The sequence below is a fragment of the Mustela erminea genome, chromosome X, assembly GCF_009829155.1.
Source record: "Mustela erminea isolate mMusErm1 chromosome X, mMusErm1.Pri, whole genome shotgun sequence".
In the NCBI taxonomy this organism is placed as follows: domain Eukaryota; kingdom Metazoa; phylum Chordata; class Mammalia; order Carnivora; family Mustelidae; genus Mustela; species Mustela erminea.
In genome coordinates, this window is record NC_045635.1 from 111,754,537 (window position 1) to 111,782,329 (window position 27,793).

General features: G+C 45.0%; 1 protein-coding gene across 6 annotated transcripts in view; it reads right to left on the reverse strand.

Annotated features, from left to right (window-relative positions):
* HS6ST2 (heparan sulfate 6-O-sulfotransferase 2) overlaps positions 1 to 27,793 on the reverse strand; it is a 280,230-nt gene that overhangs the window by 119,774 nt on the left and 132,663 nt on the right. The gene's annotated exons all lie outside the window — the stretch shown is intronic.

Consider the following 27,793-nt stretch of genomic DNA (forward strand, 5'->3'; position numbering starts at 1 on the left):
TCCAAGCTAGCATTGTCTGTGATAGACAAAGCAGGCAGCCTCATTAGAAGCAATCAAAATTACCAAAGGGGAAAACCTCTTCACCAGGAGTGTCTCCTGGGAAGCCCTAACAGCTGGGGCTCTGTGAGACTAATTGTCAAACTCACCCTTAGGAGCAGGAAGCTGAGGCTGAGGGCAGAAGATGTTTAACTCACCTCAAATGTGTGAGCAGCCAGAGAACTTCCAGCAGAGAGGAGAGCCCTAAGAAGAGTTGCTGGGGGATTTCAGAAACAAACCTCAAGGATCAAGTCACTGGATAAGCCTTTGACTTCTGGTACCAAAACAGCTTGGGAGGCTCACTTAATTACCTCTGGAAACTTAGAGGCCACTCTCTGCCAGGAAGCAGAGACACATGGTTTGTGGCACTTGGGCAGATGCTGAGAGGGGTATGGGTGTGGAGAGACGGCACAATGGGGTGGGGACATCCCTGGACAGCAAAATGGGGAGGAAGGGGGGGAAGCAGCAGGTGGTGACTGGCCTACTAGGGATATGTGCACAGGTGTGTGCTGGGGGCAGGTGTGGGTGTCTTCACTTTCCTTTCTCCCCACCATAAATGAAAAGTTAGCTAATGACTCAGTTTTAGAAAGGGGAGATTTAGGGATGCTCCAGTGTTTTTACGATACTTCTTAAAGTCTTTTTGAGACAAACACATGCCAGGGGCCAAAATAATACTTGGGCTATTCAGATACTTTCCCCTTTGTTTGGAATATTTGCATTTTAAGAGAGATTTGGCCTGTTTGTTTGTGGCTCATTTATAGGAATCTAGCTAACTGTAGCAACATAAAAAAAAATCATTCAATTTCCAAAATGCTGTCTGATTTATACTAAATTCTTTCCTCCAGGACCAGAAACGACTGATTCAGTGGAAGCCACTGAAATCTCCTGCCCTGTGAACAGGAAGCAAAACTCACTCTTAGCCAAATGAACAGGAGAAAACAAAATACCCTTGAGCATGAAACCTTCGGAAATTTCTATTTATTAAAATCCAGCGATGGGTCTTCAAGAATACACTTCAAATTTAATCTGTGGATGCAGTTAAAACTAACAGTGTTAAAACTAGTCCTATAGCTTGATATTGTCAATCAAAAATAATGGCCACTTACTTAAAACTGTCTCAGTAAAGTAAGAACTAGGTATGCATAAACAGAAATGAGTATGAAGCACTACTTCGGGGTTACTCCTTCTCAGTGTAGCTTTCCTGATACAACTTGAGTGAATAATTGGGTTATTCCGGTTCCTCCTTCCTCCATAGGACTCCTGAGATCGGTGTTTCTCCAAGATTGGTTCAAAGACCAATCACATCGGAACCACCTGAGCTGCTTGTTTGAGAGGTGTTTCTCTGGTTCCGCCATCATTCTGATTCTGGAGGAGCGGGGCCCAGGAATGTGAATTTTGAACAGCTACACGGGTGATTCAATGCAAGTTGAAGTGTGAGGATCACTGATTTAGACCAAGACCTGACAGAGAAGCACATTCAAATTACAGACATCTCTTAGGTATCTACTTCTAGAATTAATATGAGAGATTGCCAAGACGTGTTCATCTACCCTATAGCCTTTATCTGGTCTTATAAGCAATGGCAAAGTTGCTCAAGACAGGGACATGGTCTCTTAGAAAAGATACAAGTGTCCTTCCACAGACGAATGGAAACACCGGATTACTAGTCTAAGCCATAAAAAAATAAGGAAGTCCTGCCATTTGCAAGCACATGGATGGACCTTGAGGGCATTAAGCTGAGTGAAATAAGTCACAGGGAAAGACAAATACTGTAGGATCTCACTTACGTGTAGAATCTTTAAAAAACAAAAAACTCACAGAAATGGAGATCAGATCTTTGACTGCCAGAGGTGAGGGCTGGGGGGTGGGGGGAAGGTGGTGAAGGTGTGACCCTAACATCTGTCACTTGTATGATTATGAGCTTTCTTCTTGTGAGGAGAAATTTTAAGATCTACTCTTTTAGCAACTGTCAAGGATACAATAGAGTATGGTGAACTATAGCCACCATCCTGTACATTATGCCCCCAGAACTCACTCATCTTCTAACTGGAAGTCTGTACTTTGGGGCCACCTTCACCACCTTCCCCCACCCCCAGCCCTCACCTCTGGCAGTCAAAGATCTGATCTCCATTTCTGTGAGTTTTTTGTTTATACACACACACACATACATATATATAGTGAAATGATCACTATATATAAATAATATATAAATAAATACATGTATATATAAAATTATCTTATGTATACCTTGACTTTATATGATATCCTACATCGATTTATCTCCAATTAAACTGGAGAAAAAATTTAAAAGTATAGCAATCAAAGAGACCCACGTAGAAGTTCTGAACCCCACACAAGGAGAAAACCCACCTCAACAGTGACTGACAAAATCTTTCTAAGGAAAGAGCTCTCTCCTTCGGCTCTCACGGCCCCACAAGGCCAAGCGGCCAACAACATATAGGGCCTTCACATATACTCTCCCTCTCCAAGAGCCTTTCTGCCAATGTGCCTTCCTAAATGTCTGCCCTTCTTCCCACTTCTTGCTTGAGTACTGAGCCAGCTAGGGTCTCCTCCTTAGTCCTTGGTCCCTGACTCGCCAGCGCTGTCCCCTCCTCACACAGCATGGCACAGGGGAGCCCCAGTAGTGTCCCACAGCAAGGAAGCTGCCAGCCAAACTTCACCTGAATGCTGACAACCTAGGCCTCTCCAGCTGCAGAAACAACCAGAAACTTCAAAGCATTGCATTTTCCCTGAGGGTTATCTGGAAAGTTAACTCCCAAGACTAAAGTTCCGCTCTTGGAATGTGGCAGGACGGAAAGTAAATGCAAAGAGGCTGACCTGCTAACCCTCTTCCTGGGCTTTTCCCGTACTTTGTTTATGGGGTTTAGAAAGTCCAGCCCTCCCTTCGCTCGGAGTTTCGAGCCCCTTTTCTCTTGGAGTCACCACACAAAGAAAATAATGTGAAGTATGATGGACAAGCATCAGAGGGGCAATTTCTATGCTGGCCAAAGTGGGAACGGAGTTCTTCCCAGTTTTGATGCTGTTCTCTGAGAAGTCAGTCCTATAATATTTCTCTTTTTTGGGAATGCATTTCTGATGGCCTTTTGGCAATTTCTTTTGGCAGCTCTCACTCTCCAGAATTCACCTTCCTGAACTCCTCAGATTTCTGGAATGGCTTATGATCTGAAAGAAACACACTGAAAAGCAAAAACTTTGGCTGGCAGGGGTGGGTTGGGGAGTGGGGCATGATTGCTTAATGGGTATGGCGCTTCCTTTTGGGGTGATACAAAAGCTTTGAACTAGACAGTGCTGATAATTTCGCAAAATTGTGAGCGTACTTAATGCTACTGGATAGTACAATTTAAAATGGTGAATTTTATGTTATGTGGATTTCACCGCAATAAAAATAGCAAATGATCTGGTGAAGGAGACGCTCGTTCTGAGTCCTGAGGAGCAAAGAAACAGAACCAACACAATGCAAAATCTTCAACAGCAAAAACAGCTAAGATCCCACTGCCCGTTGACAACAGCCCCTCTTTATGGATTACTACGGGCCGGAGACAAGGCTAAGTTAGCCGCCATATTTCACAGGGTCTTCACACACCAGTCCTCTGAGGTTGTTCCTGTGAGAAAACTGAAGCTCACAGAAGTGAAATGATAAGCTCAATGTCACACGGCTAGTGAGGAAAGACTTGGTACCAACTCACGGCTATCTGCTGCCAGAGGGCACACTTTTCAAGGAGGCATGTGACCCGAGGGTTTGCGCACAGAAGGAAAAGTGTTCTCTCTTTCCATAAAAACTTTTTTTTTTTTAACTGAAGCATAACTGACACAAAACGTTACACTAGTTTCAGGTGTACAACATAATGATTGGGCAAGTCTATACATTCTGCTGTGCTCACCACACAACGCCATTACAGTGCCATTGACTATAGTCCCTATAAAGCTCAGGTTCTTTAGAAGAAAACCGAGGAGTGTAGGGTGAGTGCCTTGAAATGGTGCACACCACACAAGGCAGTGTGTTGGGGTGGGGTGGAGGGAGGAAGAAAGGAGAATATGTACTCTAAGTGAAGAAGTTTTAGAAAAGGAAGTGTGTGTGTGTGTGTGTGCATGTGTGCATGTGCGTGTGTGTGGAGAGAGAGAGCAAGAGCATGAGTATGAGAGGGAATGACATCTGTTGGATTCAGAGCAGGACAGGGTCGGTAAATGGCCACCTTCCCGCTCTGCTCTCAACACACACAACTCACTCACTCTTGAAGCCTGGACATTCCTCAGTCCTAAGTGTCTGTGTGAGGGAAAAGGCAACCTGAGGCCCAACAGGGCCAAAGGCACTGGCTTTTTAACAAAATGTTCCACATGTAACCAATAGAAATAAAATAACAAAACTCTGATAACTCACAAGATGTGCAGTTATTCCATTTGGGGTGACGTGCTTGGTATTCAATTCCCCTTAACTAATAAACAGATAAATAAAATAAAATAAAATAAAATAAAATAAAATAAAATAAAAGGAAGACATTGTTCCCTGGAATAAGATCGGGGAGGCAGGGAACTGCACTTTCTAGCTTGGAATCTTCCATCTTCTACAGGAAATAAAAGGGGGGGAAAAACCTCTGCCTCTGCGTTGGAGTTGGGAAGCCTGCAGAGCCCAGGCTAACTGACCCCAGAAAGTTTGGGAAAGAGGCAGAAAAAGAAGCAAAATGACCCCTTACCTGTCTGAGTACAATTCACTAAATTAAAGCCCTCTCCAGAGAAAATACATCTGTTCTCCCTGGTGTGGCGCAGTCTGCAAACTTCCAGAGTGAAAAGAACTTGTGCCTCTTTGGCACTGAAAGGACCCTGGGAAGTCAGTGGCCGGAAGTCAATAGGCCCGCTGGGAGGTGGGGGGGGGGGACAGGCTGCCAGTGGGATCCCACTGAGAGAGAAGCCCCAGGAGCCGGGCCCTGGCAGGGGGCGAGTCCACACCAAAGCATTCTGGAAAGCCAATCCTAGAAGTGGGCCTCAAGTTCTCTGACCCTGAAAGTGTGGCCCTGCCATTTCCCAGGCCAATCACCTCCCCCCCAGCGGCCTCTCTACCTCCCCACGGGCAGAGGCAGAAAATGAAGTGCCTGCTCGGGCTCACGCTGCTGCTTTACAAAGGGAGTGTTTCGGTAATTGGCCCGCGCGCGGAGACTCATTGCATCTTCTGAGCGGTTGGGGCCCGGATGGCAATCCTGGAGCACAATGGCTGCCATCGCCACCTTCGGAGACGGTACATTTACAGCCGCTTCCTGCAGAATGGCAGGGAAGCCAGAAAAGGCCGGGCGATGCGCACTCGGGACTTAATGAGGGGCGCTTCTGAGTCTTCCGCAAAAAATCCATTAAAGACACCACTGCTTTTCTTGCCTTTGAGTCCACACGGTAATTCTACCTCACCTTAATTTCCCGGGGCCGTACAATGGGGGTCATTATCCATACATCATGGGGCTATCAGCGAGCACTGAAGAGACGAGGGAAGGCGAAGTGCTTAACACGGTGGCTGGCACGTGGGAGCCCTCCAGGACCACGAACGATTATTGACATAAAACGATAATTTTCTATCCATTACTATTCGGCATTTTAAACAAGTTTGCCTCTTCTGAAGAACAGGCATCGCGCTGTTTCTCAGAACAGCCCTACAGAATCTATCCAGGAACTTAATAGACAGTTTTTATTGACAGACCCCTCGGGTCCCTTTGAGAAGTAAGCAGGGAATAAATAATGCCACATCTGAACTACTTCTCTACCACAACTCGACGCTTCTCACCTAAAAGGGACGGGGGCACATGTCCCAAGAAGGGCAACAGTGTTCCTGAGGATCCAGAGGGAAGCACCATGGAGGTCATGGAAGGGGGCCAGAGTGGTGGAGGACACAAAGGACCCAGCACTGGGCCTGTGGACATACTGGTCTATACTGGCATCACGTCAGCTCCTGGTGGCTCTTTCCAGAAGACTGTCATAAAACAGCATTTCCCCTTTGGGACCCTGTTGCGAACATAACCCAGGAAGTAAAGAGATAAGTTCTGATTCTTAACCTTTTCAGAAAGGGCAGGGCACTGGGAGTCATTGTGTTAAGAGCCTCAAGACGGACTGACTGGGTTTGAGTCTGACCTCTGTCGCTCGCGCTCATGGAACCCCAAGCTGGTGTCTTAACCACTCTGAGCCTCCTTTTCGTCCATCCAGAGGAGGATGACAACAACAATACTGTCCTCTTGAGGCTGTTGGGAAGACTTGGTGAGAATTCTGCAAAGCAACTCTAGTTACTGGGTCTACAGACATTAGCTCGAGGCTTGGACACATGGACCGTTCAGAAAGCAGAAAGAACCCTGGGCTCAGCTGTGTGTTCAAATCTTGACAAATGGAGGGTGGGGCCAAGGATCAGAGACGAGAACACATGACTAATTCCTCATTTGTAACGTGGTAAAAGCATAGCTTCTATTTCCCGTGATAAATCGAATGAGCTAATGCACGTCGAAGCATGTGGTGAAAGGCAAGCATTCTGGGAAAATGTAAGTGATATTCTCACTGGGCATTGCCAGAGAGAGGGAAACATATTTACCTCATCAATACTTGGGTTTTAATCCTTTTGGGAGACTCTTCTGCTCCCACACTGGGCTGCAGAGAAGTGGCATCCAGTCCGACCCTAGATGTGCTCTCTGCCAGGAGCTGTGCTCCGCTCTCCAATCTTTCCGGATTTCCTGTACAGACGCTTTTAGAGGAGCCCGCCACGTTGAAAGGCTCTTGCCACCAAGCCATCAGTTCGGGAGTCGGCTCGCAGCTGGGACACATCTAATCTCACTTGCCGTGAACCATGCCTGGGCCACGACAATGTGACGGAGGGTTGGGAGCGGACTGTCACAGCTAATGTCTCAGCCCACGAGATGTGGAAGCTGCCTGTGTCACCCCCTGTCCTCTCGTCAGATGAAGCAGTATAGAGAGTTGTCATTCATCAGCAAGTAGTGTGCTGGTGTGGAACGTGAGTTGGGCAGGAACCCATGTCACTCGTCACCAAAACAGATTTAATAGGGGAAACATACTTCTGAATACAGCCTTGCTTCTTACCTCCTCACAGCCTCTGTGACACAATTCTTTAGCACTGTCACCTGACTCGCTGGACTGCCAGCATTTCAACATGAGGAAAGACTAGATTTTCTCCCCCAAAACAGATAGCACAATTCTATTTGTGGTAGAATCCCCTGAATTCAGAGCTAAAAAAGACCTAGAGATCTTCCAACCTAGTTTGCACCTTTTATAAAAAGAACTGTGGCCACAAGTGGGCAAGTGACACACCCAAGGTCACACAGCCTGTGGACGGCAGAGCTGGGGTTTAAACCCAAGAAACAGTCACCATTTTGGAAAAGGACATGATTCAGGAAACCAGGAATTAAAGGCACTTGAAGGACTACTGAGGTTCTCAACACGCACTCTCTGTTGGCTATTCTAGACAATTGCTAATCTCTCCTCACGGACCACAGTCCGAGAGTGGCCAATGGGACATTTGCATTCCCACCCTCAGACACCAGATTCCTGTTCTAGGAAGTGTTAGATCTGGAGGCACAAGTTGCCTATAAGACCTGAAGCAGCCAACTGAAAAGCAGAAAACTCAACTGGCCTCCTGTTTCATGTGTCCTGAAGGAAAACATCCCTCCTTATTTAAATCACCTAGTGAATTCTGCAGATGCAGAAATCCTCCCCCCCCACCCCCCCCCACCCCCCCACACCACCACCAAGTCAAGCTATCTCCCCAACCCACCAATATGGGCTTTTTCCTTCCTTCAAAACCAGAGGTGCCATTTCAGGAAATGTCCTCTGCCTGTGATTTTAAAAAAACAACAGTAATTGTTGAGGTGCTTTGAAGTGGCGTTGCTGCCAGTTCTACTTCTTGTGGGCATTTCCTCCCGATCTTACTGCAGAAGAAACAAGCCAGAGAAGACCCCAACATCTTCCAGTCTTATTCTGCCAGTCCTGACTGGCTCCCTCCTTGAAGAGGAAAGAGGTTTCTGGTCTGGTCTCTTTTGGTTCAGGATCCTCTCACTTCAAGAACTTCAGCAGATGTGTTCTTGAGAGGTACTGAGTGCTAAGCACTGTTGTGGCTGCCCCAACCGGGCGGAATGGCCACGACAGCTCCTCTTTCTTAAAGGAGTGTGCAGGCTGGGGAGGGACGGATGCATACTTCTTACTAGAACCTTCTACACAGCACAACGTCTTCTGTGGGAGGTACAAATGGGAGAGGTATTAAAGGAACCATGATTCCAGTTGGGAGGAAATCGGAAACACCTCAAGGGCAATAGAGTGCCTTCACTAAGCTTCAAAGGGGGACTCAGTTTCCTTGGAGATGTCCATGTGTTCATGCAGGGACGATCTTCCTGTAGTACTAGTTACCATTTATTAAGAAGCAAACCACATCCTAGATTTTAAAATAATGCTAGCTAACGTTTCCTGGGTGCTGCGGGCTCCACATTAAGCACATTAAACACATTAAGTGTTTCACACGGTCTCAAGTCACTGCAGAGCAACATCATGTCAATAGGCAAGCACTGTTATTCTCTTGGTGAAGTTGAGGACACTAAAGGCCCCATGATGTCCAGCAGGTAAGTGGCGCAGCTGGGAGTTACCCTGACTCTAGAGCTAAGCAGTTTCCCGACAGCCTGCTCTGCACCCTCTTTGAGTTGCTTAGAATCTCTTGGTAAAAGTACAGCCTGAGCCCCAGCTTGGACCCAGGAACCAGGATTCTTGTAGGTCGAGCCCAGGAGTCTGAATTTTAAACCCGCCTCCCCAGGTGAAGCAGAGGCGACTGAAGTTTGAAAACCACCACAACAGAGCATCTGTTGGTACCAAGAGAGCTGGGATAGAAGAGCCAAGCACGCCTACGGCAGTCACCACTTTGGCTAAAGGAGTTGTTTCCTCATTAATTTACTGAGTCCTTTAGATTTCGCCCTGATCCGCTTGATGGCACATCGAAGAAAGGCAGCATAAAGAGGCCCACCATCTGGAACTTAAGGGGGAAACAGGAGTGATAAATGGACGGCAGCCACGAGAAAGGAAAGCAGATCAGGTTGCACACGCAGTGGCTTCGGAGGACAGTGTCAGGAAGTGGAATGCGGGGGCCTCAGCAGTCTTATCCGGGCCCTGCCATGAAGCAGTCCATCTGACCCGGAGCAAAAGGCAGCGTTTCTAGGGCTCACTCCCCTCCAGGAAAAGAACATTATGAGGCATATATAACCCAAGAAACTGGAGCGGGTAGTAATCGGATAATGGTGACATGGACAAGGTACCAATAAACACTGTAGGGATGACAGCCGAGGACTCGAAGCCAATCGCCGAGGGACCTTGTCTGATTCAGGTGGACTGGGGTCAGGCCCTAGACCTTGCCTTTCTCCTGCAGTCTCATGTGATGCTCATGTGGTTATATGGACCACACTTTGAGTAGAAGAGTCTGGCCCCGTCTAGGATGAATACATAGACCTTAAGGGCTATAAGGCACTCCTATTTGTCCATATTGGCTGGAAAACATGCAGTTCTGAGCCAGAGAACATTCTATGGTGATGTGGTTCCTGTGGCCATATCACCAATTTTCCCATAAATTTCATGCCAGGAAACACACTTGATTCTAACATGATACCACGTGTTGTGAAGTCTCTCTTTCATACCTTAGAAGATAACTTTGTTGGGCACTTGTCATGTTCTACTGACTCACTGAAGTACCTTCACATGGATTAAGATATTTCTTTCTCTCACGACACTACGCAGCACATAACTGTTCATTATCATTTTATAACCGGCGACAGTGAGGCTCTGAGAAGTTAAGTAACTTGCCCGCTGTCATACAACTGGAAAATGACAGAGCCGGGACAGAAACTCAAATCTGTGTGACCTCAACAGCCTAATTACCAAGGCCATCTATTGTAGGCAATGCAAGAGCAGCAGGTTAGAGGCAGGCAGAAAAGGCCTGGGGACACTGTCTCCCTCAAAAAGAGCACCAATGGAGCTAACTGCTCCAACACACTTCAAGATGGCGGAGAACTTGGGTCCTCAAGGAGTAGTGCTGCCGCTGTGGGAGCACCTGCTGCTCCCCCCACCTGCCCTCTGATGAGCCTCCGTACCAGGCATGCTGCTCTGTGCTGTTAAGCATAGGTAATCTCATTTAATCCTCACTGTGTCCTTTGTTGTCACACTTTTCAAATGATGAAATGGAATCACAAACAGGTTAAGGGACCTGCCCAAGATGACACGTCTAATAAACAGTCGAGCTTGAATTCAAAAGTACTCCTGCCTAAACACAAAGCCTTTGTATAAAACCATGATGCGGTGGGGTTTCCACTTAAATGAGTAGACCCAGCCAGACTATCCTGGAGAAGAACTGTCTTCCTCTTTATCCAGAAGGCTTTGGTCATGACCCAAGGCATCCGCGCCTACAGTGGGCTCTGCTGGGTCGACCCTCAAGGTGAGCATGGGCTACTTGGTAAAAGAGATGTCAAATGCTTTATCACACCCGCCATACCTGTGGAACTTCAACTCTAGTTTGAGGACAAAGAATTTTAAAAATATGAATAACATGTATTGGTCAGTGCTATAAGGAAAATAGAAACAAATAAAATCCTTACTATCCCAATCCTCACGAGCATCCTGGGAACCAAGTGTGACTAACTAGCCCCATTTGACAAATGAAGAAAATGAGGACCAGGTCATTCATTAGTGCAACAACTGAGCTACACATACCCAGGACTCTCTCACCAAAGCTGAAACTTCCTTCAAGGAAGCTGACGGACCATCCAGAACAAGGCACAGCACTTCAGCTTCCTTATCATGTTCAAGCTTCCATTTCTCTCACTTTCATTAGGTTTGTCCACTGGAGTGATTCTGGTTTTTGTGGACTATTATTCTAGAACAATCTAAGTTTTCCTTCTCAGGAGAAACATAAGCACACATAAATCCAAGCCATGGGCTTCTTCTAAGCGCTCCTTAATATTTTACTTTTCATCAAAATTCTAGGCATAAGCAACATTCAAATTTGGTCCTTTTATGTGATGTGATTAAAAGTCCTGAATAGTGTCTGTATGAATCATCAAGCCTTGTGAAAGCTTTTCTATAATAGCATTCCCCCTTTGAATAATGTGCTGATCCATTGATTAAATCAGTTCCAAAGGTTGAATCAGTGAGGTAAAATTGGCAGGCAGGAAGGTATTACCAGACACTAATTCTCCTTCCTCAGGGTAAGCTCTATAAATGCGTAGCAATCGAATAGCTTTGCAATCTTCAGGGAAGTCTATGGTACTGAAATGAAACCCATCAGGCAAAGAATACCTTTTCCCCACCACGAATTATCCTGTGCTTTATGAGCAACAGGTAAACAAGTAACTTCTGAAAGCAGAAAGACAATAATATTTTCCATTCGGCCAAGGTTTTATTTCACAAAGGCCTGCAGCTTTAGTATTTTAGAAGAACGGTTAATTTGTCCTCATTCTTCTTAAACCTGGAGGCATTGAATGTGTGGGCTTTGGGAGGGGTGAAGTCAGCACACATCATTGAAATAGACCAGCTTCCACCCCGTAACGGGAGAGTGGCTCAGGGGGAAGAGTGTGCTTATTAATTGCATTCTGGAGACATCTACTGCAACTTTTCCAGCCGCTGACTTCTTCTGCCAGATGCTTAGAGCTCTCGAATGCTCTAATTTCAAACTGCGAAAGCTATTCTTTAGTGATGGCGCAAGAGACGAATACCATCCACTCCTGAAAAGCTTCAGGCTTGGTAGAGCAAGACATAAAGCAGGAGGTAGGGACACCCTGAAAACTTCACAGAAACCAAATGTACTCTGGGTGCCTTGAATGAAGGTGAGTGCAAGGAGAGGTGATCAACAGCTAAGCGGATCAAAATTGGCAATGGCTCTCAGCAGCTGACCTTCCTAAGTCTCAGTGTCCTGGGACTTGGAGAGCCAGTCCTATCTTCTGCAGTATGTTCCAAGACTCACTTCTCCCACTGCTCTTCTATGACTGGTGTAGCTCATGTATGTTATGTTTTCTTGATCTTCCCCCAAGGCTTGTCAATGTCATTGCCTTGATGTTGGTGTAATAGTAAGTGTTTTACATTTATTATTTCATTGAATCCCCACAAAATCCTTGGCAGACAGGAAAAATCATTACCAAGCAATGGTAGTTATCCCTCCCTGAGAGCCAGGATTCTGGCAAGCACTTGACACACATTACCTCATTTCCTTCTTAGGACGACTCTGTTATTAACCCCATTTTGCAAATGAGGAAACTGATGATCGAAGACTGCCTAACCACCACCCCCACAAGGTCACTGCTAATAGAAGTAATAGAATCAGAACCGAAACCTAGGTCATTCGGATTCCAATACCCACACCTTTCCTGCTACTGGATTTTAAACTTTTTGAGGGCAACAATGGTATTCAGTTCATCTCTTCATCACTCACAGCACGTAACATGCTCTGACACATAATAGAGAATCAATAACTATTTGGATTGCCTGAGTTTATGCCAATACCATCTCTCTAGCTCATGCCAACACCATTGCTCTAGTTCACTCTTAGCTCTGTAAAGGTAATCCATAAACGTACACAAACAGCCCACACCATTGCCTCTTCTTGGCTCCAAATCACAATGTCACTAAACTGGGAGAGCTCTTGCAAGTGATGTTCAATTCTCCCAAGCTAACTGTCTTCCTCCAAGTGGTGACAGTCATTCTGACTCTGCTTGCAGGCAAAGGAATGGACTGGTAATTCTTTCACATCCTTGAGTCTTCCATTTTGTAATTCCCCTTAGTTGCATTTGAGAAATACTCATACACTGCGGGTACGTATGTAAATTGGTAGAGGTTTTCTGAAAGGCAGTCTGGCTAATAAGCCAGACAAAAGCCCTAACAGTGGGTATGCCTTTTGACATGATGTTCAAACTATTGATGATAAGTGAAATGTGTGATAATGTCCTAAATGACCAAAAAGAAGAAAATAGTAAGTTGTGGTAGAACTAGGATAAGGCCATTAAAAATGTCATTTACATAGAATACTTAAGGCTTGGTAAGTGGTCACGGTGTGATGTTTAGTGTATAAGATGATCCTGGAGTTCAGAAACTAGGAAAGGAGATAGATATTAAACTGACAACTATACACCTAATAATTATGAAGAAAATGAGGACCATGGGTATGCATAGCACCTGGCATATTGTAGGTGTTCAGGAAGTATTTGTTGAGTGAAGTAAAGAATGAATGAACAAACGCAAGTAAACCCAGAGTGTAGGGCAGTAAGTTAAAAATGGAGCTGTCTGGATCGTGAGACTGCAGGGGATTGTTGTTTTCTTTGTAATCTCTGGGCTTTTAAAAATTGTTTTCTCATGTATTACTTTTAATATCTGAAAAAAATACCTGCCTGAAGAGATAGATATGATCTATAAAGGAGGAGGAGGAGCCAAAGCTGTTAGTGTGAAGGGAAAATGGGAGCGAGAAATAGAAGACCCGTCTGCAGGACCTGGGGGTGTTTTCCAGATCAGAAGTTTTTTCCATAGAATGACAAGAACCAGCTGTTGAAACTCCTTCTTTGTACTCTGCATATAACTTTAGAAAGAAAGACAAGTTTTAATTCTTCAGTGAGTCCCAAAAGAAAAAAAAAAAAAAAAGGGAAGCAGATCACAAAAATGGGCTTCTTGTCCTTCATTCAATGAAGGATCAGATCTTAAGGTCTAAGTCCTTTGCTGGGGCTCGGGCCCCATGGAACCCTGTTCACACTGGAAGCCTTTGGCATGTAAAACTGGCAAAAGCCTTGGGGAAAATACTGTCACCAAATCATCTTTGAAGTAGCTTTTACAATGAGACTTCAGGATATTTTACTTGCCTAAAAATAAAGTGTGGGATGGGTACACCACATGTAATTCATGAGAGCCTTTGGCATATATTTGACATCTTCATTTTGATCTCCTCTTTGATGTGACGTATAAATTGATTTTCTTTTCCACTCTCATTGTTCTTGGATTTGTACAACAGAACCCTTTATTTTCAGAAAAGCGATTAGCATGAAATGTGACTTATGGTGTCCTAAACTATGTGTTCTATAAATGGTAAATGGTTGCAATTACTATAAGATGAAAGCCATATATTGGATCCATTCTTGTAATTATTATAAAGAAATGGCATGGTCATGGTCTCAAATCAAATTAAAGAGGCATAAAATTCAATTTCATTTTCTCAAGATCTGTGTAAAAGTTGAGCACATACAAAATGTGGTTCCAAATGTAACACACTGGCACAGAAGTGGTCTCTGCACAGACGTCATGAAATGACATATTTCTGGACTTTAACATGCTATCTTGAGGCCCAGTGTGTGTTCTCTTATGACCACAACACTCTGAATCAGAAAAGTGCTAAAATCTGGTTCAGCAGATCCCCGATCTCTCTTTTTCATTTCCTCTATAAGGAAATACAACACCAGCAGCTCAGAAAGATGCAAGAAGGAAAATATAGCACTGGCAGGGCCATTTCCGATGCAAAGAAATAGCAGTTTAAGCCTTTCACACTTGTATCCCATAGGTATATTTATACCATACATTTATAATTCGAAAGTCAACATTAATCTAAACCACTAGGATGGCTATACTAAAAAAGAAAGGCAATAACAAGGACTGGCAAAAATGTAGAGCAACTGGAGCCTTTGAGCATTGCTGGTGGGAATGTGAAATGTTTTCCATGTGCATGCACTACGGAAAACAGTCTGACAGTTCCTCAAAAAGTTAGACATAAATCATCCTATGACCCAGCAACTCCATCCCTAGGTATACATACACCCAAGAGAAATGAAAGCACATGTCCAAAGACCTGAGCGTGAATGTTCACAGCAACACTATTCATAATGGCCGAAAAGGGGAGACAACTCAAATATCCCTCGGTGGATGAATGAATGAAGAAAATGTGGTATATTCATACAGTGGAATATTATTAGAGTCATAAAAAGAAATAAAAGGCCGATACATGCTGTAACATGGATGAACCTTGAAAACATTTAGCTAAATGAAAAAAGCGAGACACAAAAGACCACATATTGTATGATTCTGGTTATGTGCAATGTTCAATACAGGCAAATTCGTAGAGACAGGAAGCAGATTAGTGGCTGCCAGAGCCTGGGGAGGAAGAAATGGGGAATGCCTGCCAATGGGTACGGCGTTTCTTCTTGGCGTATAAAAATGTTCCGAAATTGGTGGTGATGGTGGCACAACTCTGTGAATACACTAAAAGCCACTCAATTATACCTTTCAAAGTGTGAATTCTCTGTCATGTGACACACATCTCAATAAAGCTGTTATTTTTTAAAACTCGATATTAAACAGCCAAGCTGGAAATAAAGATGATTATTCAAATAACATCCATGTCAAAAGTTGAAAATTCATTAATTCAACAGCACATTATTCAAAGGGGGAAAACGTTGATGGTCTCATGTATGCCAGACACTGTTGCTGGTGCTGGGAATACAGAAATGAGCATAGCAAAATGGCTGCCTTGATGCAGGGGGCATTCTAAGGACCCAGCTTTACACATTCTGGTAGATGGGTGTGACTTCAGGTTTGGAGGGACTCCCAAGGAGAAGGTGTTGGGGGTTGGGAGAAGCGTTCCTGGGCCCCCTTGCTCACTGACAAAACAGTGCTATTTTCTCTCTTCCATCCTCCACCCCATACATTTATTTTTAGCACCAAGAGCAAACAGTCCTGCTTCAAGAAAAATAGCTCCTACAGACAGTGGCTCAAACCTGCTGTGAAGCCAAATTCCAAGGACACCTTATCTGTTTGGGGGAAGCCATAGAATGAGTCACTAAAGGCATGGACAATTGAACTTGAGGTCAGTTTCAAGCACCTTCAATGAACTGATCAGCGTGAGCCATAGCTATAGGAATCATCACAACTCATTTTACTTAAACTTGGGTTATAGAACTCTCTAGAAGTGTTCCTGTGTAAAATGAGTTTCTCCCACAAAGGATCATTTTCTTCATGGCCCATTTCTGCACCATGGACTACACAGGGAATAGTCCTGCAGGGCCCTACCTTCAGAGTCAGGGGCATCCTGTCCATCCAGTCTCTCAATATACCACTTCTCTGGTCTAAGCACGCAGGGCATCCAGCCATTCCCTATAGACACAATGTTAGTTCTCTTCTGTGACTCAAAATGCCCTGAGCTTTCGCCCCATATTACTTCTCAAGGCCAAGGAGACCTCTGACCTCCCGCAGGAAACTTTTCCACCAATCTCCAGCCCATCCTAGCCTTGGTCTGTGCCATGCAGGACTTCTCAATGATCCCAGCTCTGCAGTGGGCTCCCTGACGGCAAGGAACACCTGCTTGGCACTTTTTCTCCGCCTCCTTTAGCACAGCAGAAGGCATGAAACAGATTCAGGGCCCACACTGATTCTGTAAGCATACTTCCCTCAAATACATGAAAGGGCCACTGGGGATTTCCTTTCCTAAGTGAAATTACTGGAAAGATTTCCTTATGGAATACAATCAAAGAGAGTGGGGTATAGTATCTTCTTCTTTCCTAAGTCAACAGAGCTGGAATAACACGAGGCTTTCAATGACACGCCATCTGCTGAGGTCACATCATTCCATTACTATTTTTTTTTAAGAGAGGGAGAGAAGGTGGGAGGGGCAGAGGGAGAAGGAAAAAGACAGAATCTTAAGCAGGTTCCACGGCCAACGGAGGGCTCAGTCTCACAACCCTGAGATCATGACCTGAGCCAAAATCAAGAGTTGGATGCTTAACACGCTGAGCCACTCACATCATCCCATTATGTAAATAAAAGGCCGACCGAGTTCAGATTCGTGGTACCAAACCACAAGGCTTCACTCTGTTCTCATGCCATTTTCTATTTTCACTTTTCCATTTTAATAACTTAGAGGTTAGTTGTAATAGAAATCATCTCGATCATGTTTTGGGTAACAAAGCAAGTGGATTTTTCTCTGTCAGCTAACACAGGCTTCAGTGACAGCAGCCATAGCATGGGGCTCTCTCATTTTCACTTGTCACAGGTCCTAAAAGAAAAAGTCCTGGGATTTGTTTGCTGCCCTACACTTCCATAAACTCACATGTAGCTGAGAATTACATATAGATGGGCTACCATACTCACCCCTGAGTCATTAAAATGTAAAGGCACCCATGATGTGTCCTCTGAATGCCCTACATGCCATATAATCATTCATCTCGTCAACCTGAACATTACACACTTTTGACAAAAACAAGATAGGAAAGACAAGTTTTATTCAGGAGCACTTTACAGTGGTATGATCACAATGGTGTGATCAATGGATCTCAACACAAATAATGTGTGTTCATATTGTTGGAGGGAAGACAGAGCAGGTCAAACTGATGGAGAAAATTCTAGAAAAGGAGATAGGTGCAGCATAGCTGGAAAGAGAATTGTTGGAAGACACACTGCTGAACAGAGAACTGTCTGAAGACTATGGATTTTTGCCCCAGGAGCTAATCTAAAAGATCTAGTGAAGTCTATGAATGTGAAGAACAAGACAATTAGTTTCGAAGACAAATCTGCAGCATCTACATCTCCTGAGCTCTAGCACTCAGGCACAGGAGGGCAAGAAAAACAAAATCTGGAGAGCCCAGCCTGTGATGTCAGTGATCTGATGCCTGGTGCTCACGCAACTAAGAGACACCACTGCCACCTTCAGAGTCCCTGCTGTCTGGCTCCACTTGCTTTGCCCTGTAAGAGCAGGGATGATGCTGGTTAGAGGCCTGCTCCCACCTGTCCCCCTCCATCCCATCCTACAAACTTCAGCCAGAGTCATGTGCCTCCCATCACTCTGCTGCCCAGAAACCCAGTGTTTCTCACCCATCAGCCTATCTTCTACACTAACCAACCCACTTCATCAGCTCATGTCCCATGATCCGTGTACTTCCCCATCCTACCCAGCGTACTCACCAGGCCCTCCCACAAACCCACCAAGTGTGATTGCTCCACGGACAACTTGGGCCATTTTCTCCATCTGAAATGACCTCTCTGTTTAGTGAAATCCCACCCAGCTTTTCCTTGGGTCCAGCTGAAGTCTCTGACCAATCCAGCCCCTTCTCTCCAGCGAATTCCTGCCTCGTCTTTTACTTCCTCCTTTGACAGTGACACACAACTTTGCATGACAAACCACACAGGGCTGGAGGTCTTCAAAGGGAGGGGGAAATGTAGCAATGGTAACTCCTAGAGACATGTTTAGTTGTCGTAACTGGAGAGGGCTGCTGTTGGCCTCTAGTGGGGTGAGGCCCGGAATGAAGCTGAACATCCCACAACATGGACATCCTATAAGGTCTACAGGACATCCTCCCGTTAAGTTATCCCACCCAGAAAGAATGTCAAGTGCGCCAAGGATGGAAAACCCCAATTTACCCACATGGAAGTGTTGTCTACTCAATTGGATGGGAAGCTCTCTGAGCAGCAATATTATCATTCAGCATCTAGCACAAAGCTGAGTCCCTGTGATAACATTCTTGGATAAATGCATGTTGATTATATGTCACCATCTATCTCATTGAGTAGAGAGAAGAAAATTTCATCCAAAATGATGGGTTTGGTTTTATCATACCTTTTTGTGTAATGGAGTTTAAAAATCACTTTTAAAGAAGGTCATTCTAGACTAATGTTTAGTGTCCTTTTTTCTTCAGCCTTTTCTGAGATAGATGGCTGTAAGTAAGGAAATGGGGACAGCAGAAGTCATGGGGCTTGTCTAAAATTGTCAATTATGATACACTACAGAGAACAGAAGTCTCAGTCTCTCATTTTCTACTCAGTTGTGGCTGAGCAGATTGTAGACAATTCACCCATTTGACAGACATGTAGTCAACTCTTATTGTATACAACAAGCACTGGGCTAGGCTCGATTCTCAAGTCTTGGTGATGCATTCACTGCTAGAAGCCATGTCATTGTCATGGCTTACATTTTCCCATGGAAGCAATACTATAATCTTTACTGGAGGTTCAGCATTAAGTACACCATACATAGGCCTATGCATGTAACATAAAGGCGATCATAACCAAGTCATAAGTTAGTCTCTATAACAAATTCACATAGAACATTGTTCTCCAAGTTCTTTAAATAAACAATGGCCTCTGGATACAGTGATGTATATATTCAACATACAAAATACAACTCCACTGAATTTATAAAAAGTCAACTCAAACATAATACAGTAGCTATAAAAATGGATATCAAGGGGCACCTGAATGGCTCAGTTGGTTAAGCATCTGCCCTCAGCTCAGGTCATGATCCCGGGGTCCTGGGATCAAGCCCCATGATTCCTGCTCAGTGGGGAGTCTGCTTCTCTCTCTCTCTCTCTCTCTCTCTCTCTCTCTCTCATTTACTCTTTCTCAAATAAATAAATAAAACCTTTTTAAAAAACGGGTATCAAATCCTGGGTTGAGCAATAAATGTGTTAACCTTCTACGAACTTGGAATGACTTAGGGAGTGGTATGCAAAGCTGAATTTAAAGTCCTTGATCTTCTTGAAAAGTCATCTTAAGAAAGCTGGTGTTGACCTTTTCTTGTTCTCCAGAACCTTCCTGACACTTGACAGCTACCAGCATATTTCACACTTCTGGAAAAACATATATATACATATATATGTGTGTGTGTGTGTGTGTGTGTGTGTGTGTGTGTGTGTGTGTGTGTGTATAAATATATATATATAATCTTCCACATATGGAAGATGAGGTTGATAAAGTGGGTTGGCTTATGTGAGGGCCAGGACGATAGGTAGGAACCACTTAATCTTCTGGGCAGCAGAGTGACAGGAGGCCTCTGCCTCTCATTTGCAGAACAGGTTGGAGGCAGGAGGGCCAGGAGCCGAGCTGTAACCCCCCTCATCCCCACTTTTACGAAGAGAGGGGGTAAAATCAACATATAAAGGAGTGATCACCAGCACCACTTTTCTTTCCAGAACCTGCGTCAAAAACACTTTTCAAAAAAAAAATCATAGAAATAAGGGTACAAGAGTATCCTAGAGCCAAAAGATGAATACAGAGAGAATTGCTGTGTGGGTGGAGAACTCAGCAGCTGCCACGTGGCCCAGCAGCCGGGGCTGAGGTACAGGAGCACAGAAGTGCCTGCAGAGAAAGGGAGGGAGAGGAAGAACCTGCTGGAGCTCAGGTCAGGATCAGCACTGTGGGGAGCTGGGCAGTGGCTGCGATTCTGCAGCAGTTCAATCCATTTTGAAAACAAGAGACTCTGTCCTTTGAAACCGGCTTCACACCTCATTGATGATACTTTACATCCTTTCCCCAAACCCATGAGGACCATCTAGTAAATGAAGCTGCTCTAAAGTAGATTAAATGTGCAGGCTACATCCTCGTAGTTAAACCCCATCTAATCTAAGAATTAGTGAAAACTCATAATTTTCACTAGATATAAATATCGCATTACGATTGTTTCAAGGAAAATGCCCGAAAGAGTATGGTGGAACTGTCAGATACTGATATCTTAGAGGATAGTTTTTAATTGGATCAAAACCTCTATAGTCTTTTAAAAAGCTCATTAAGATCTGAGCCACAAAATAAACTTGAAAGGAAAAAAGGCAAAGCTTCTTTTAATTAATGGAGGTAAATGCAATATTTGCAGAAGTCGATTTGGAGAAGATTCATTTGGGATTGTTCCACAAACTCTCTGATCATCTACATTGGTCCCCACCCCCACCCCCCACCACATCCAGCACCCATGATGATGACAATAACTGTAAATTCTTAAGCCTTTACATTGTACCTGGTCTGCACTGAGTGCTTTACATGGATAAATTCCTTTATTCCATCCAATAGCCCTATAAACTAGGTACTCTATCTCCAGTCTACAGATGAGGGTGGGAACTGAGCCTCAGAGAGGTGGTGGGTAGCTCAAAGTCACACCGCTAACAAGTGGCAGAGTCACAGTGCCAACCCAGGCAGTCTGACTACAGAGCCCATTGCTATAGTTCTTCTCCCCATTGGCCACCCGCTTGCACTTATATCCCTTCCCCCAGATGGCCCTTCCATATTTTTAGCTGTAGCTCTTATAGGAGCCAGTGTAGCTACCCATATAGGGAATGCATTACAAACCACTACATAAGTGCACAGATCAGCTGCCTGAAGTACGTACAGAGCCCATCTCTGATTTGCACTGGGGCCAAGTTTTACCAATCTGTTCCAGTCTCCGCATGACCAGCCCTTCTCCCAACAAAAGCTCTTGTGCCTGGCTGCCTTCTCTCCCACTGCTCTGAAAATGGGGCTTCTTTTCACCCCTTGAGAAGCGTGACCATCAACCATTGGGAGAAGCACTCCCTCTTTGGTTTGCTGAGAAGCGTGACCTTTTCATAGTCCAGATAGTTTCTGGGCTCAAACTCTCCTTTAACACAAAATGGTCCTCCTGTTTCCCTTCATCTTGGCTGAAAACAATGTCTCTGATTTCAGACCATAATAGCTACCATTTATAGAGTGCTTACCACATGCCAGGCACTCGGCATCCAGCCTATCACTGAAACCTTATGACCCATTCCACCAGGTAAGCACACGTCTTATTCCCATTGTGCAAGTGAGAAAATGGAGACTTGGCTAGAGTAAGTGATTTGCCCACAGTAGCACAGCAAGGATGTGCTGCAGACAGGATTAGGGTCTGAAGCTATAAAACCAACGTTGACAGGTCATTCCACTCAGCTGAACCTTCATGTCCTCATCTGCAACATGAAGCAAATAAGAGTTCCTATCTGACGGAGTCATCGTAAGGACGCAGTAAGACTGTGCGGCAAAGACTCAGCACCATGCCTACACAAAGGAAGCTCCCCATGATGGGTATTTCCCTTTTTTCGTTGAGGAGTTGTCTTCATGGGGCAGGCCGTTACTCCCAGGCCTCCAAGCCCAAGACAACTGGAGGGAGATCCAGGCTAAGTAGCTGCAGGTAGGCCTTGAAAATCTCTCTCAGGAGCACGGGCTCAGGTGGCTCTGGGTTTCATTTCTGCACTAAGGCGTTATTAGGCACTTTATACCTACACTCAAGCCCATCACTGCACTGTCTAGGGGAGGCAACACACAGTGGGACACATCATGTAGCTGAACTCATTAGTAAGGACACTGTTTTAAGATGTGCTCTAGACCAGACCTTGTTATAAGGTCTCTCACATAAGCTGTTTTTCCAAAAGTGAGAAAGAATGGGACTGTTTTCCTGTTGGGTTAGTAATGAGAGCCCAAGCTCCCTTCAGGAGACAAGGATGGTGTTAAAATGAAAAGATATAGAAACTAATCCAATCCGTTTGAAATATGCCAAGCCACAAAGCAATGGAATGATTTCCTTTGTTCAAAATGTAACGTTCAAAATGTATACAGACATTAGAAGTTAAAAAAGAGAGGTGACCAATTCTCCCTTGGAGAGAGTCAGAGAATGCTTCATAGAAGACAAGTGAGTCTTCAGTGATGAGTTGAAGGCAGGTAGAGGTGGGTGGGGGAGAAGAAGGGCTTTTCAGGCAAAAGAAAAGCAGAAAAAAACCACAAAGGTGTGTGATGACAGCTGTGAGAGTTAAAGGGGAGGGTTGGCTGGACAGGTAAGCAAAGGTCGGATGAAGAAGAGCCTTATAAGTCATGCCAAGGAACAGAACGTACCGACTGTGGTTTCAAAGGTGTTCTGCAGATGGTTGTTGGCACGCCCTACACTGAAAAATGTGAGTGTGGGGAGGAAGGGTGATTCCATGATGAAATCCATTCGGGATGCTGAGTCTACAAAGCTAAACAGGATTTTAACTGGATGACTTCTCGGGACATCTAATATGAACCTCCAAGAGGAGAAGAGCATAGTACATAGGCTTTCCCAAAGCTACTTGACCACAGTCCTATTTTTCACAGAGCATCCCGTAAAACCAGGGTGCAATGAAATGTACTTTGGGAAATGTGGGTTCAACAGTTTAAAAGGGGCCTTGAAAGATCTATCAGCAGCATGAAAACAGACTTGTACAGTAAAGTGGAATCGGAGAGACATTATGAAGCTCTTGAAATACTCTAAGACATGCTCAAGGAGTCACTGGCATGGAGAGAAGAGAGGTCATCTTTGAAAACTATTCATCAAGTGGAATCCATAGAACTTGAAGGACTGATTTAGACAAGTGGGTGAAGGGAAGGGTGTGCCTGAGTTCCCAGCTTGGTAGAGCATATGGAAGGCAATATCACTATTAAACCATGGTGAAGGGTATAGAGAGAAGTGCAGGATTGGGGTGGAGTGGTGGTTGGTGCTGGTTTCCATTTTGGAGTGCATGGAGTTTGAGAAACGTATGGGATATCTGAAATTTAACAGGTTGTTGGATGGATGGGTCTGAAGCTCAAGAGAAAGGTCATGGCTGCAGAGGTAGATTTGGGAGTTGTCATTATATAGATGGTACATCAATGGGAATGAATGAGATTGCCCAACTGAAGAGAGAGAGTGGCCAGCCTTCGTACTACATGCTATGGACACAGGCTGGATATAGGTTAATCAGGGCTGCATTTGACAATCTGGTCATCAGTGACCTAGGGGAAGATAGTTCCACTGGAAATATTGGAAAAGAAGCCAGTTATCAGGAAACAAATGAAGAATGGAAGGTGAGACTCTGGAAAGGGCAAATCTAGGAAATGTTCATTAAAAATAATCTGAAGAAACAGAAGGTGTTTATGTTAAAAAGAAGACATGGGAGAGGAGGGTCATGACAGATGATGTTAAAGAGCAAAGAGAGTTATTCTGTATTTCCCAGGAAGGGACGAACTTCAATTACATGTTAGACTGACCTGGGTCCTTGTCCAGTCTGTATGACCTTGGCCAAGTCATGTCAACGATCTGAGCCTTGGTTTCTGAATCCACAAAGCAATAAGCATAGGTCTCTCATGGGGTACTGTGAGGATTAAATTAGTGACTAAAGTAGCATATGGGTGAATGTATGGATACCACTGTTTGGCATGTGGTAAGTGCCCCCAAAGGGTTCCATCTCACTTTCTAAGTCACAGAAATGTGAAATAATGCCAGTAGTGCTTTGCAAACTCACAGTCGTGACAAAGACATCTATGGTGGGCGGGGAGCGTGTCTATAAATCTCTTTTGGAATTTTCACTTTGTCAGGACCCTGAGATGCAGCCGGAGATGCATTCCCCTTCGTCTCCTCCCTCACTGCCCCCGACCGGGCCCTGAGGTCCCTGGCAGAGCACAATCCCTCCACAATAGGTTTCTTTCACCTCGGTGCACACCTGGGCCTCCCCAGGGGCTTCCCAGGGAGACTCCGAGCCAGGGAATTTCGGTCTGGAATTGCCACTCCAGGAACGCCCCCCTCAGGCCCCACGAGCTCTGCCTTCAGAAATCCTCTCCAGGAAGGCTGGCCAGGGAGAGCAGAAGAAGGCCTGCATTGTCTCAGAGCGTCCCGGGAATGAAGCCTTGAACCGGAAGGAAGATGAGGGCTTCTTTCCTTGGGGCCTCCTAAAAATCCTTCCACACTGGGAAGTTACAAAGGCAAACAATCTCTCTTAAGGTGTGCAGAAGGCAAGGTTACCAAAAATGGGCTTTGGCAAAGCTGGAAATACCAGCCGGAAAGAGAGGCACCAAATGGAAGCCATCCAAACCACTGGCTGAAGGTTCCGAAGGGATTTGGCTCGTGTATTCTGAGGATTGAGGCCACCAGACACACTTCTCACTCCTGTCACAATGAAGAATGGGACTCTCCCCCAAAGGTCAAAAGGGTGAGTGAAGCAGAGCAGGAAAAGTTCCCCCAAATTCAATGAGACCCTCTAAGTCAGAGATTCCCCACATGGGCTGCTCCTTGGAATCCCCTGGGGAGCTTTGAAAATTCTAAATGCCCAGACCCCCACCCTCGACCAAATGAATCTGAATCTTACGAGATGGGGCATGAGTCTGAGCACTTTTGGAAAAGCTCCCCGGGAGATGCCGATGTGCAATATAGAGTGGGGAGCCCTGTCCCTATCTATGTGTGACACCCAAGCATGGAGTCTAGGACACAGTGCGTGTGGGAGAACCAAGAGGACCCTTTCTCCACTCCCGCAGCAGGCACCAAGCACACCACTGAAGGAAACCACATTTGCTCAGGCTGGCATCACACCAAGAAACAATCCCACAAAATCCCGCTATTTGCAACATGGTTAGACCTTGAGGGCATTCGGCTCACAGAGATAAGTCAGACAGAGAAAGACAAACACTGTCCGGTCTCACTAATGTGCGGCATCAGAAAAAGTGAAACTCACAGAGAAACAGAGATAGGAAGGATGGTTGCCAGGTGCTAGGAGAGTGGGAAATGGCAAGATCCTGGTCGAAGGCTACCAACTTCCAGTTACAGGATGAACGAGTTCTGGGGCCATAATGTACACAGAACAAGGTGGCTATGGTTTGCTACACTGTACTGTATCCTGGAAAGTTGCTAAGAGTAGATCTTAAATGTTCTCAACACACACACACACACAAACACACTTTAACTATGCAAGGTGACAGATGTGTTAACTAACCTTATCACACTAATCATTTCACTGTGTATGTGTATTAAATCATCAGGTTAAACAGCTTAAACTCACGCAATGTTATATGTCAATTACATCTCAATAAAGCTGGGGGGTGGGCAGAGAAACAACCACAAAGATCATAAAACAAGGTCCTAAAGAAATGACCACATGGCGTTTGAAATGTTGACATAACAGACTCAGCCACCCACCAGGCACCAGACACTCCCCTTGGGAAGGCTCTGCGGTTTCTGTCCTTTCCACCCCCAGTCCACCTCCTCCCTGGCTCCGTTCAGAAAAGGGAACATCTTAGCCTTTCAATATCTGATATAAACCTCTTTCAGTTATGCTTTTCAATTTTAAGCTGCATTTGAGTCTTTTCAACTTAATTGAGGCAGAAGAAAATGATTAAATGTTGTATCAAAAGCAAGCATTCCCGTGCGGCTCTCAACATCACACCCCGAGAGCCCCTGCACCGCGACTCCATCGTACAAGACTTCAGGATGATGCTGAGGCCCATGTGTGGCCCTCGGAAGTGTTCAGAAGACAGAAGTATAGAGAACTGAAGCATGAAATTGCTTCGAAATGATGAAGCAAAGAAGTGTTTTTCTTCCCAATCAAATCTTCTCTGAAAATCCTGACAGCAGGTTTACTCAACGCCCTTGAGATCCACTCCGTAACATTGTTTTTCATACCTTGGTCTCCTGTTCAGCACATCACCCTCTAATGCCAGCCATTTACCTTTAAATCACTTACAAGGAGCCACATTAACAGGGCCGGACACTTGGAGGATGGCTTCGGAAGTGAGCACGGAATTGAAATGAAGGGGTAGAGACAGCTCTGCCAGCTCTGAACCACTCACTGTCCAACTGGCAATGTCAAGTTGGAGGGACTGTTCTGGGCAGCCCAGCCCCAGTGGTGGGGGGAAGGTTGGCTTGAACCCCTCCCAGAGGTAGAACCATTCAAAAAGAGACAGGGAGAGCGAAGAGTTTGTTTTCATACTCGTGGTCACTGTGGGACTGTAATGTTATCTGGGCCATCGATGCTCCAGAGAGGGGGCACCAGAGAGTTCTGGTTAGCACAGGAGAAAAGTCAGCGAACTGGGAGCCAGGAGACCTGGGTTCCATTCCTGGAACTGCACCCAGACGTCTAGAAATACAGATCAGTGATTATGCCCAAGGTCTATGGCAAGACCTCTGAGCTGTGTGACCAGAGGCAAGTCGCCGAACCTCTCTGGGCCTCAGTCAGTTCCTCATCTGTAAGATGGAATGACAATGGTTTCTACTTTTCGGCGTCATTCTGAGGATTCAGTGAGTTAACACAAACCCTTAGAACAGTGACCAGCATATGGGCATCACTCTGTAAAGTTTAACTCTCGGTACTGGTTTTAGCTGCAAAACGAAAGCCGTCCTAAATGATTCTTAAGTCAAGGACTGTGCTTTGTTTATGTCATGTAGAACCTCTGTCAGATGTCGAAGTGGAAACAGCAGCAGGAGTTGAGAATGTCCTGGGCCAGTCTGCTTGCTTTTCCAGTAAAATCCTGGATTTGTGGCATAACTGGGGAATGAGTCACTGTGGTTAACCAAGTTTTCCAGATTACAAAGGTTTAGGACTTCAGACTTTCTCAGGAGTCACCAGCTGTCCCCCATCCACCCGGGCTAGCTGATTCTCCGCCCTGCAGCCCCGCCTTCCTCACAGCTGCGCCTTAATCTTTATCATTCTCTTCTTCACTCTCTTGGCTTCCTGCCTGTCTTTCCTGCTGATACTTTTCTTACTCCCTTTGCCTTCCCTTTTTGGAGTCACATATTGCCTCTACCCGGACCCTCTCCCGAGCCTGGCTCGTCCATACAAGGCGCTCATCACCAGAGCGCTCATCACCACTGAAATGACGCTCTCGGAAGTATTTCTGAGAATTCTGAGATTTTCTGAGAAAGTCTGAGAATTTCTGAATGGATGATATTTACTCATCTGTTTGTTCATTCATACATTCATTCATTCAATCCATCCTGTCAATCATCCAAGGCATTCTTTTCTTTTTGGTCATAAAACTAATTATAGGGCACCCTGCATAATCTCTGGAGTCAATATTTGGCTCTTTTTCATGCTGTTAGCAGAATCATTCTTTGCAGCCACAAATGAATTAAGAAAGTAGACACAGATCTCTAAAAATACCACCACTTTGGGTACCCAAGGGCTTTGAACGAGTGGCTGAGAATAAACTTCATAATGTATAATTGATTTTTTTTAATTTGGTTGAATATTTTTTTAAA